At 40.6% G+C, this 12,090-nt stretch overlaps 1 protein-coding gene across 3 annotated transcripts in view; it reads right to left on the reverse strand.

The window, feature by feature from the left end:
* The window catches only part of Fam160a1 (family with sequence similarity 160 member A1), a 256,635-nt gene that overhangs the window by 128,855 nt on the left and 115,690 nt on the right, over positions 1-12,090 (reverse strand). For all 3 annotated transcript variants that reach the window (XM_031374231.1, XM_031374229.1, XM_031374230.1), the window contains exon 3: positions 6,425-6,532. The gene's annotated coding sequence lies outside the window, so the exon portion shown is untranslated. The remainder of the gene's footprint in view (positions 1-6,424; positions 6,533-12,090) is intronic.

Consider the following 12,090-nt stretch of genomic DNA (forward strand, 5'->3'; position numbering starts at 1 on the left):
CTCTGAATTGTCCTTCCTTCAGTCTCTGCTCCATAGTTTGTCTCTGTAACTCCTTCCATGGGTATTTTATTCCCTCTTTTAAGAAGGAACAAAGTATCCACACTTTGGTCTTCCTGCTTGAGTTTCTTATGGTTTGTGGTTTGTACTTTGTGTATTCTGATCTTCTAGGCTAATAACCACTTATCAGAGAATACATACTATGTGTGTTCTTTTGTGATTGGGTTACCTCACTCAGGATGATATTCTCCAGGTCCATCCATTTTCCCAAGAATTTCATAAACTCATTGTTTTTAATAGCTGAGTAAGTACTCCATTGTGTAGATGTACCACATTTTCTGTATTCATTCCTCTGTTGAGGAACATCTGGGTTGTTTCCAGTTTCTGGCTATTATAAATAAGACTGCTATGAACATAGTGGTGCATGTATCCTTATTACATGTTGGAGCATCTTCTAGGTATATGCCCAAGAGTGGTATAGCTGGGTCCTCTGGTAGTACTATGTCCAATTTCCTGAGTAACTGCCAAACTGATTTCCAGAGTGGTTGTACCAGCTTTCAATGTCACCAGCAATGAAGGAGTGTTCCTCATTCTCAATAACCTCACTAGCATCTGCTGTCACCTGAGTTTTTTATCCTAGCCATTCTGGCTGGTGTGAAGTGGAATCTCAGGGTTGTTTTGATGTGCATTTCCCTGATGACTAAGGATGTTGAGCATTTCTTTAGATGCTTCTTAGCCACTCGGTATTCATCAGTTGAAAATTCTTTGTTTAGCTCTGTACCCCATTTTTTAATTGGGTTATTTGTTTCTCTGGAGTCTAACTTCTTGAGTTCTTTGTATATGTTGGATATTAGCCCTCTATCAGATATAGGATTGGTAAAGATCTTTTCCCAATCTGCTGGCTGCCGTTTTGTCCTATTGACAGTGCATGTTACTTTTTATAACTAGTAGGAAGTAAAGGTGATCCCTCAGCTGGTAGTATGTTGAACCTTACAAGCACAAGGACCTGAATTCAACCCCCAAGATCCACATTTGAAAAAGCTAAGTGTAGTGCCATGCACTTGTCTGAGTCTTACAGAGGTAGAAAACTGGCAAATCTTCAGGGCTCACTGCCCAGCCAGCCTAGCCCACTTGGTAAGTTCCTAGCCAATGACAGACAATGTCTCAATAAAAAAAGATATATAGACAGTATCTTAGAAACAACATCCAAGGTTTTCCTCTGGCCTCTAAATGCACCTATGTAAACACGCACACATGTACACACACACACACACTTAGAACTATAGTGGTGCATACCAGCAGTCATGAGGCAAGAGTTCAAGGCTGGCTTTGGATAACATAGGAAGTTTGAGGTCATCCTACACTGCATGAGATGCTGTCTCAAAACAAACTACTGACAGGTGAGGAGGCAGCTTGCTGGCAGAATAGTTGCAGTAAGCCCTGAATTCACTTCCTAGTACTGCAAACAAAAAAATTACTGGAAGATATACACATTAAAGAACTACAAAGGGTAAGGAAGAAATCAGTGTTCAAGGAGCTGTAGAGATGGCTCAGTGTATACATAGTCCTTGCTGTACAAGCCTCTAGACCGAAGTCTAAGATCCTGAAATTCACATAAATGCCCACCTTTGGTTCCAGGGCATAGACATAGGAGGTCACAAGAGAAAGCTGGCTATTTAGACTAGCCACACTGGCAAGCTCTCAGTTGAAGTGAGATTTGACATCAATGAACAAGATGGAGAGTAATTAAGAAATACTCCTGACATCAATCTCGGGCCTGCACATGCAACAACACATGAACACATCTCTACCCACTCATGCATGTATACCCACATGGGTGAACATGCATACAAAAAATTTCAAAAAAAAATCACACACATAATGAGGAAGTCTTCTTCAAGTCACAGCACTAAAAGGGAAGAGATAAAGCTAAATGGACAGGGACAACAGGGACTAACCATCCTGGGGGCAGGACCATATCTGCTTTGTGTCCTTGTCTCCCAGTCCTTCAGGACCCCCAGCCGAATGCTCAATGACTATCTGATGGAACAGTAGCCAAACAAAGAGTGGCTTCCTCTAACAGCTTGGAGATTTTGCTTATAACAAAGAATAAAAGAAATGTCCTTCCCCTCAGAATCTCTACTAAAGACAACATTAATTCCACTTACTGGAAGCCCTCCTAAGGATGACAGAGGGAAGAATGTAAACCTCACAGAAAAACCATTCTAGGCAATAAATGATCAAATGCTACTGCGATAGCAAGTAAACAAATCTGTCACTTTACCCATTCTCTATGCTGACACATTAGCTGGGAGTGAGCCTTTTAATAGATAACAGAACAGTATAAGTCATCGCGCAAGTTTGCCCAAACACCTTTTAAAACACATATCCATTTGCTTCAAATGCCACCTCTTCCTAAGTTGATTTTCTCCTCCAACCACAATTACAATCACATGTCAGATCCATGTGGTCCAAATGATGGACAGGCCCCTTAACCAAATGTATCACCATAGCAACAAAGGGGCTGTGTTTGCTGTTCTCCACCTGCCAATCAATTATTTAGCATGCCTAGACTACAGTAACACAGCGTAAATGAACATGTTCATCAACAGCAAGAGGCAGACCAGATTCTCCAGCACCCAACAGCAAACTCACAAAGCAAGCATACTCTCCTGGAGGGTAACGCACAGAGAACAGTAGAAAGGCAGGGAAGGGGAAGTCTCTACTTTTACATTTCTGCTTTAGAATTACATGAGCTTGTGAGCCACCAGCTCTTACTTAAGGAGGGACAAAGGGAGCAAGAGACGGAGGGAGGGATGAATCCAGGGACTTGGGGAAGGAAATCACATTAACTGTATATACGCCCTTTATCAAAGGTTACTGGTAATATGACACAGAGAACCAAAGGTTAAAATTCATTTTAAATTAAACTATACCTTGGTTTTGGTTTTGGTTTTGGTTCTGGCCTCTTTTCTGGATTATTTCTCGTCGGGAAAATAGACTCAATGATTGAGGAAATGCACAGTAATCAGCAGCCAGCTGTGATTATCCTCTCTTTCAACCTGGCACATCTTCACGGACTTCCCCCTGGGAGATTTCTAAAGAGAACCTCGGAGAGGTTCCCACCGTCACTGCCTTGATAAAGGAAGAGTGTTTCTTCCATAAGAACTAGAAAAAGATTAAGTACAGAGTACCCAATCACAGTGGAATGCTCCTCAAAATGTTAAAGTCAATCCAACAGAACAGATTCAGGTGGTCCTCATGCCTTGTACCCTCAGAGATCCAGAAACTGTGACAGCATTGAAAGATGGAGTCAGTATTGGGACCAGAATGAACGCCTTGCCATTCATGTTATTGGAGTTTGTTTGTTTGTTGCTTATTTGACTGTTTTTTTTACACAACCCCATAGGGGAAAAAAAAAAGAATAAATGGTGGTAGTCCTCCAAAAGGTTCTAATCTATTTTTATTAGATAATAATCAAATAAAGGTTTCATACCAAAAAAAGAAAGAATGTTTACTTGGTTAAAAATAACTGACAGAGCCCAGAAAAGAGTTCTAGAACTCTCTGACAAATTAAAAGCTTGATGAAGGTCTACAGAACCAATTCTTACACAGCTTCCTCTATCCTGTCCAAGATACAGTCCTCTGTACTCTGTGTGACAATATTTAGCTTAGCATAAGTTGGAAGTATCAGGCTTTGATTAGACTGTAGGGATGATTAAATAATTTATTAAAACTGTCGTTTCCAGACCAGTAGTCTATCACAGATATTAATTTTATCATGGTAAACATAAGCAATCATATTAAAACAACATGATACAGAATTATTTTATTGTTCATACAGAAAAAGATGTGAAAAAATTAAATATTCACCAAAAGTAACAGTTTCTCCCTTAAAACCCATCTTCCCCAAGAAAAGTAACATCTTCCCCAAGAAAATTAACATAATACTTAAACTGAGATCTAGGGTGGTCTTTCTACTGCAAATCGCTCCTCTAAGGGAATAAATGATCACATAAAGCAGCAAACATTTACAAACTCTTCACACAGCACCATAATTTTATGTATATACCCACATAAAATAAAAGCATGTACCTTGGGGAACATTTACACAACCAAATGCCTTTCTTATTAGCATATAAAAAAGCCTAAGACAGATAACCTTTCACATCTGACAGCACACACGGCACACACAGGCTGAGTTATGACCAATGTTCTGTTGCTATAATTGACTGAATGCCTTTAGACACCTGGTCAGATACTCACCTCTTATTTTCTGTCAGCGGACATGCATGCAAATGCATATTAGGAGACCCATGGAGAATAATAAGTTTTAGGAAAGTCTCTCCACTGAAGATTTTGGTTTTTGTAATTCTCTAACAACCTTGGTTGGTATATAAAAGGGACAAAATAATAATGATATATAAAAGCTGTCACTGCTTAAAAATGTGTCCCTTAAAGGCCCATGTGTTAAAGGCTTGATCCCTAGGAGAGACAGTAAATATTTTAAGAGGTAGGGCCTTATGAAACGCCCATAGGTCATTGGGAGCACACCCTTGAGGGAGAGAGGGAGCTCTGGTCTTTCTCTTCCCCTCTAGCTTGGATTCCTGGCTCCTGATGCAAGCGGCCAGCATCAGTGATGACCAGGTCCCCACTTTTGCCACCCAGCACTTCTACCAGATGCCCAGAGCAGTGAATCCACCCAACCTTAGATTAAAAGCCCTGAAACAAAAAATCAAAACAAACCTTGAATAAATGTTTGTCTCTGCCTACATTACATTTATCATTTATTTCATTCAGAGACAGAAAGCTAACTAGCCAGAAGCAATGCAAACTGTCTCTCCCAGACAGCAGGGGGTGTCATGGGCACTGATCACAGCATTCATGTTACTTTCTTGTAAATAGCAGGCACTCTCATTTGCTGGAGAAATAAAAATTAGACTACAGCACTAAATAGTATCATTGCACTTCTAAATATAAATTTCATATGTAAATTATTCTTTTCAGATATCAATAGCTGACCATACATTTAATTGCTTTTAACAGCAAAAAATATAAACTTCAAAGTTGTCCAGTGAGTCCATGCGACCTATAGAATGGCCACCCATACAATAACAACTATTAAAATTGGTACAAGCCAGGGGGGTGGATCAGTAGGTACAAATGCTCACTGTGCAAACCTGAGGGCCACAGTTTGATCCTTAGAACCCACAGTGGAAGGAGAGAACCAACTTCTGGAAGCCATAATATGACAACCACACACACACCCACACTCACACACATTAGACACAGCAATGTTTTTATAAATGGTTCAAGACTACCAAAGAACAACTAAAGAACAGAATAGAGTGACCCCAAAATAGAACCTCCTCATATAAAATCATGACTGTCACAAAGTCACTAGCATAATCCAACAGGTAAAGAAAAACAAATGCCAGCAAATGTTGACAGAACAACTAGAAACATGACCCTTGACCACAACCCTACTTCATTCACAAAAGCTAACTTGATAACTAATACAAATAAGAATATGAATGATAAAACCATAAAGCTGTTGGTGACAAACAGGAAAAATGATGTGGGCAAAGGCTTCTCAGGCTGTTGACAGAGCTAGATGATGGCTAACAAGGCTAGTAAGTCTGACAGCAATGTTTAAATACTCACCGAAGACATACTTAAGAAAATGAGAAGCAAGTTCCAGAATGGGAGTCAAGAGCTTCAAAACACATGTGGACAAGGACTTTCTGAACACAACCCCTACTGCTCAGGAAGTGAGGCCAACAACAGGCAAAGGACACCTCCTGAAACTAAAACACCTCTGCATTAATGGAAGCAGCCACTCAGGGGCAGAGATAGTTTACAGACCAGGAGGAAACCTTTGCAGCTGACAGAAGATTAGTATCTAGAACATACAAAGAGCTCAAAAACAAAACAATAACAAAAAACTAAACACAAAGTCAAATAGCATAGTCGATAAATGAGTATAGGTAGTTTTCAAAAGATTAATTATAAGTGGGCAATGAACATAAAAAAAAATGTTCACCATCACTAACCATCAGAGAAAAATAAAATGAAACTGCATTGAGACTGTCTCTCACATCAGTCAGAATGACATCCATTAAGAAAACAAAGGACAAATGTTGGCAAGAATGCAGATGGAAGGGAACTTTTATATGTTGCTGATGAGATGGTACCTCAGTTCACCCACTAGGAAAATTAGTATGGAGGTTTCTCAAAAACACTGAAAATAGATAGATCTACCTACCCAGCTATATACCCCTAGTAACTTGCCCAAAGGACTCTGAGTCAACTGCAGGGATAACGGACATCAATGTTTATTGCAGCACTGTTCACAGAATGGAATGGAGCCAACACATGTGCCCAACAACACAGGAATGTCAGAGAAGAGTGACATCCAGATTCTTACCTGTTTCACAACTGCTGTGGTGATGTCACTGTTTGAAGCCCTCACAACAGGGCTCAATGAATTGAGCGTACAATGGGAGCTGCCAAATAAGGTTCACCCTCCACTGTTCTGAAATTAAAAATAGATGCAGTTTTAATTTTATTGAAGAAAAATAAATCAAAGCTTTCAGCTCATCAGAATGATATTCTTCCCACTGGTAATCATATGGAATCTTAACTGCCAAGCCTGCTGTTGGTGTTAGACTGTTGTGTAATTTAACAAGCCATGAATGTTTGGATCATAGATTCGTATTTGACAGATCACTTCCTATGTCTCTTGTCTTGAATCTCTAATGGGAAACAAGACTCAGATACCAACACAATGTATCCTAGCATGTGGCATCAGGTTGCCTACTGCTGGTTATAATGGTGTGGAGCCCTCACATTTTTCAAACCTGTCCATCTGCTACTTTGATTGTTTCTATTGCTCTATTTCAATTGTGCTCACGGGAACTCACTTTCAATCAACTAATGCTTAACATGGAGAGATATATGTCTGAGTTTACAGAAGGAAATGTAAATGAACTGGTTAAACATTGTCTGTGTTCCTTAACAGATACAAGCATGGCAGCAAGAACTAATTACAAGGAATGCTTCCACAGAAACTGCTGGTATGGACTTGGAGTTTCCCATATATTACAATGCTATGCCCCCATTTCCAGAACATCTTCCAGAAGGACCACAGAGAAAGGCACAGCACACACCATCTACTGATAAACATAAAGTCTAACTGATGAACCAATGGAACACTAAGTAACAAAGTAGCTCTTATGGGCACTAAGTCTGTAAGAATGCAGAAGCACAAATACCAATGACAATAACCTATACTTTACACCAAAGCAGAGGTGTGGACCTTTAAGGAACCAGATCAAACATGTATTGTTTTCCCAAATAACATCACTTAAATGATAGAATGGGATACATTTTTAAAGGGTCTATATACAATTATTTTCTATAAAGTATGGTTATCTGCTCTAATTATTATACAAAAAGTAAAAGACTACTGTGAAATAGTCATTTCTTAGCCTTATTATGGCTGAGGTTTAATTTTAAAAGCTTATAAAATATGATATATCTGTGTATATACTGTAAATACACTTTTCAAGATTGGTATTTGTCCTGACCCTTTTAACGCAGGTTTGAATTTGAAATTACATTATATATACATATACTTTATTGTTCTAAATAAAGAATTTTATGCACTGCAAAAAAAAAAAAGGCAGGTAAAGGAGAACAATGAATGGCTCAAGGAAGATAAACACAATCAGCACATCACTGCATTAACAACTGTTTTAACTCCACTGGGGGGGGGGCGGTGCATTCAACCTCTGGTAAGATGACAGAGCACGGATGGTCCCCTGAATTTACCCAAGCTATCCTAATTGCAAGTTTGGACTAAACAGAACAGCTTATTTCCATCTGCCAAGTGCTGCCACTTCCAGGTGCTGCAGCCTAATGAAGCCTGCAGGAGCAGGGAGGGCACCAAGGCCACCTTCCTTGCTCGCCACAGCACACCATGTGCTTCTGGAACAGCATTTGCACACTGTGAATCAAAACACCCATTTCAAAGTTCAGCTTGGTAGCTCCAGAGGTCTGTATGGTATGCAACACTTATGGGACAGTCGCTAAATGCAAATCAAACAGAAGGATCAGTAAACAGTATTTCAAGGTCCCAGCAAGGACTCTCAAAATTCTCCTCTCACTCAGTTCTCTCGTAGCTGGAACACAACCACTAGCACCCCCACTTTTAAGTCCCTACTGCTATAACCAGAAGAACGTTTAAAATTTTTTAATTTCTCATGAAAAGCTTCTCTGATTAAAGGTTCCTTGGAAATTAGATGGCCATGTTCCCATCACCCTGTGAACAGCAAGGTCCCTAGAACAAGAGAGGTTAGTTAGCCTTAAGTGAAGCTGGTTAGGGAGTATATATATAGGAATTCTCCATATGCAATAGCAAATTTACTGCAAATCTAAAATCATCTCAAAATAAGAAAACGTTCCTATCACTGACAATAGGCAGAACCTCAGGCCACATATGAAAAGAGAAAACTAAGGGAAGCCAATCGTAGTGAGGGACACAGAAGAGCAGAGGCCTGAGGAGAAAGAACAAACCGTAGCTTCCAGCTCCTAACCTTGTCAGTGACCAGTCAAGCTTTACAATACTTCCCGCTGTTAGGAAAATCCTGAACCTCCCCAAAGGCCCATGCCCTGCAAAGAAAGGTAAATCATTCTCTGGCCAAAGTGATGTTTCCAATTCAGAACTTACATTCCTGCCAGAGAAAAACAACATACCAAAAATAAATCTTTTGAAAATGTATTTATACCTACAAACACAAAAGCCTTGGGAGTATACGATGCAGTGTGATAGGATATCTGGTGGTACTTTATACCCCAGTACAGCATTGGAAAGAACTTCTGGTAACATGGAGCAATGACAGAGCCCCTGGGTGCCATCTACCTGCATACCAGCCTTCTGTCTGCCACTGTTACTCTTGCCCCAACCACGATTTACTTGTTTGTCAGCTGAGAAAGACAACAGAGGTAAATTTCACACTTCACACAAGAATGAGCTTTCAGATGCTGCCCTGGGTCTCAAGGCTACAAGCCACATCTGCTATTGTATTTTGTACCATCCCTGGCTCAGTGCCCCATGAAGGTAAAGAGTTTAATAAACGCTTCCAGTGACAGCAATGGCTAACGAGCAAGCTTTCTTCCTAACTCATCTACTTTCCTTGGGTGATATTTATTAAGCACTCATTTTACAAGGTTAGCCCTGTGCTAATGCTGCTTACAGTCTTCCCAAATAATGTTAAATAATACCTCAGAGAAGACTTCCAAATTCCAGAGATCTAAGAACTGCTTGCATGAGCCTGGGGTGGGGGTGGAAGGGACAAATGTTTCAGGAGGACTCTTTCTGCAAAGTCATATATAATTTCTAGGGAGAGCTCATGAGGGGTGGAGGAGGGCGGGAAGGGTCTATAAGAGGTCTACAGTAGGATCTATAAGAGTAGACTGGCACAAGCCAACCGGAAGAGTCAGCCCTTACTTTGTTATAGGACTCTGTGGGCTCTGATTCCAAATTACTAAGTAGGGACTAGCCTATGACTGTAAGTCTTTTAAGGGTACAGAGATGAAAGAGTGACTTGGAGAGCCCCTCTATAGAGTACACTGTTGGGTTTCCTGCCAAAGGTTCTGGATGAACGGTGTGCTGCTGACTACCTAGAGAGCACCAACAACACGGCATGTTCTCTCCCACACGGGAGCTACAGCAACAGAACTCAGCCTTCAGTTCCTACGCTGATGAGGAACCTGTAGATTGCTAGATTCTGCCATAGGGCTAAGGACTCCAAAGCCACCAAGTAAGACACAACCCTGGCCAATGGTCAGACCTCCATACACGTATGAGCATTGGACTGTGCACAAACATAAGGCCCCCAGAGTTACTGCCCCTGCTTTGTCTCTCCTATACAATACATCTCCAAGGGTTTGTTTTTCATTTGTTAAGTGCTGTATCTCTCAGATAGTCTAAGGGTAAATTGAAACTGAGTTATCAGAAGCACGGGGTCGAGTAAAATCAGGAAATGCTGTTTGTTACAGAGCTGCTACTTTCTCTCCCGAGTTCCATCTCTGGGTCTCTCCCAGGCCTTTTGTGCACTTGCCTAGGTGAGGGCTTCCGGGCTGCTTGGTCCTCCTATGCAACTCCCCCAGCCTTTACCTCAAACCAGTTCTTTTAGGTTTTATTTCTAGATTTTGTCTTCCTTTTACTCTTTCAGACTCAAAATACCTTAAGAAAAAACTCTGAGTTCAACACTACTCCTGTGTTCAAGCTCTGCAACAGTTATCTTCTGCTTAAATAATATATAACATGGTCTCTGATGAATTCTAGCCTGCACCTTGCTTCTCAGTTCCAGATGCCCTCTAGCTCTGTGATGAGGCAAAACTGGTTCTCAGAGTGTTCTCAGACTCACAAGAGAGGAGCAATGGAGCTTTCTTATCAGCCACTAGAACCTTCAGAATAAATACCAGGACTGGTGTGTAGCTCAATGGTACAATATTTGCTAGCAGTCACTAAGTCCTTGGTTTCTCTTGTAGCTTCAAATTTAATTGGTTAGTTAATAGTCATAGATGTTCTTTTGTTATTTACTATCCCGGTGTTATCTAAAAGCTGGACACAGTGACACACACACACACACACACACACACACACACACACACCTATAGTCTCAGACACCTGAGAGGCTGCTTGAAATCAGGATCCAAGGCTAGCCTAATAATTATCAAATACTAACAAATATATATTGAATAGAAGAAGGTAATAAAGTTAACTGGGGTTTAAAATATCAAATGGGATATTATAACTTTTTAAAGTTGTCTTCTAAAATATCTAGTTTCTTTCTCTCAGCACGTCTTCCCTTGAAAATTCAGTGTAGCTACCCCAGCATAAAGGAAGAGCTGCAGGCACTGTGAGCCACCCTAGGTTGGAGACCTCAGCTAGAATCGGCCAGCTCTTGCTCAACACTGTAGAAGTCTCAATTTTGCCTTAAATGCTAATAAAATGCCACAACAGATTTCTCCTTTGGAAAGATAAGAAGATGTGCCTTCTGTCCTAGGAAGCAAAGTTGGTTTGTAAATAAATTTTTAAAATGATCTCCACAGTTTCAAATCTCTTCCCAACTGATTTCACTGTTTTTATCTCTGCGATTCAGCACTCTTACAGAGATGTCTTTTTTTATTTGGTGAAAATACTTTCCTGACAAAGGTCATAGGAAACTCACTGGAGCCTTGCCGTCCTGGTAAATATTGAATTAACTATCCTTCCCAAAACACACCAGCCTTCCCTACCTACTCACCACCCGGGTCAATTCCTTCCCTCCACTTCCCAGAGATCCATTTGAATTCTACCTCCCGATGCAGGTAGTGCCTGCCCTTAGTTCAAGAACATGATTTATTAATGGGCATGTGCTAGACTTTGAAACCTGATCTTTAGCTTTTGGAGGAGACCATATGGCAAAACACTCTTAAAGAAAAGCTGCTGACCAAGTCTTGGCAGACTGTCATTCTCCTGGGGTAGCATCAGCTGTCCCAGTTTGTCAAAAGAGCCTTCTCAAATCTGACTCCTGATTCTTTCCATCTCTGACTCTAAGCAAATGAAATCGGTTTGCAGATGGTCCAGCACTCGGAAGATTATCAAATGGCTTCCCATTTTTAGAAACCCCAAATTATTCAGTGCTAGTCACAGGGTATGAAAGAACAGTTTTATTTGTGGCCACTCCGTTTATTATCAATGCCCTTGAATAACATACAATCTTGTCGGTTCACAGCACGCTGGGACAACTACCACACCCCATTGGGTGCACACCAGGGCGTGCTGGAGCAGGGTCATTTCCCTGTCTTAATGCAGTCATTACACGGTTGGTGTCGGCCCACGTTTTCAATACAGTTAAAGAATTTAAAGCGTTGCTACACTGAAACATTTGTTTTACTACATTAACTTCACATTTTCATCCTAAAATTGGACCAGGCCTGTTCTGTCACTCTGCACTTGTCCCTTATTTGTCTTTGAAGAAACAAGTAAAAGTTGTGACTTCACTAAAATCTTAGAAAATGGGAAAGACACTCAATTCTTCT

The sequence above is a fragment of the Mastomys coucha genome, unplaced genomic scaffold, assembly GCF_008632895.1.
Source record: "Mastomys coucha isolate ucsf_1 unplaced genomic scaffold, UCSF_Mcou_1 pScaffold16, whole genome shotgun sequence".
Classification (NCBI taxonomy): Eukaryota; Metazoa; Chordata; class Mammalia; order Rodentia; family Muridae; genus Mastomys; species Mastomys coucha.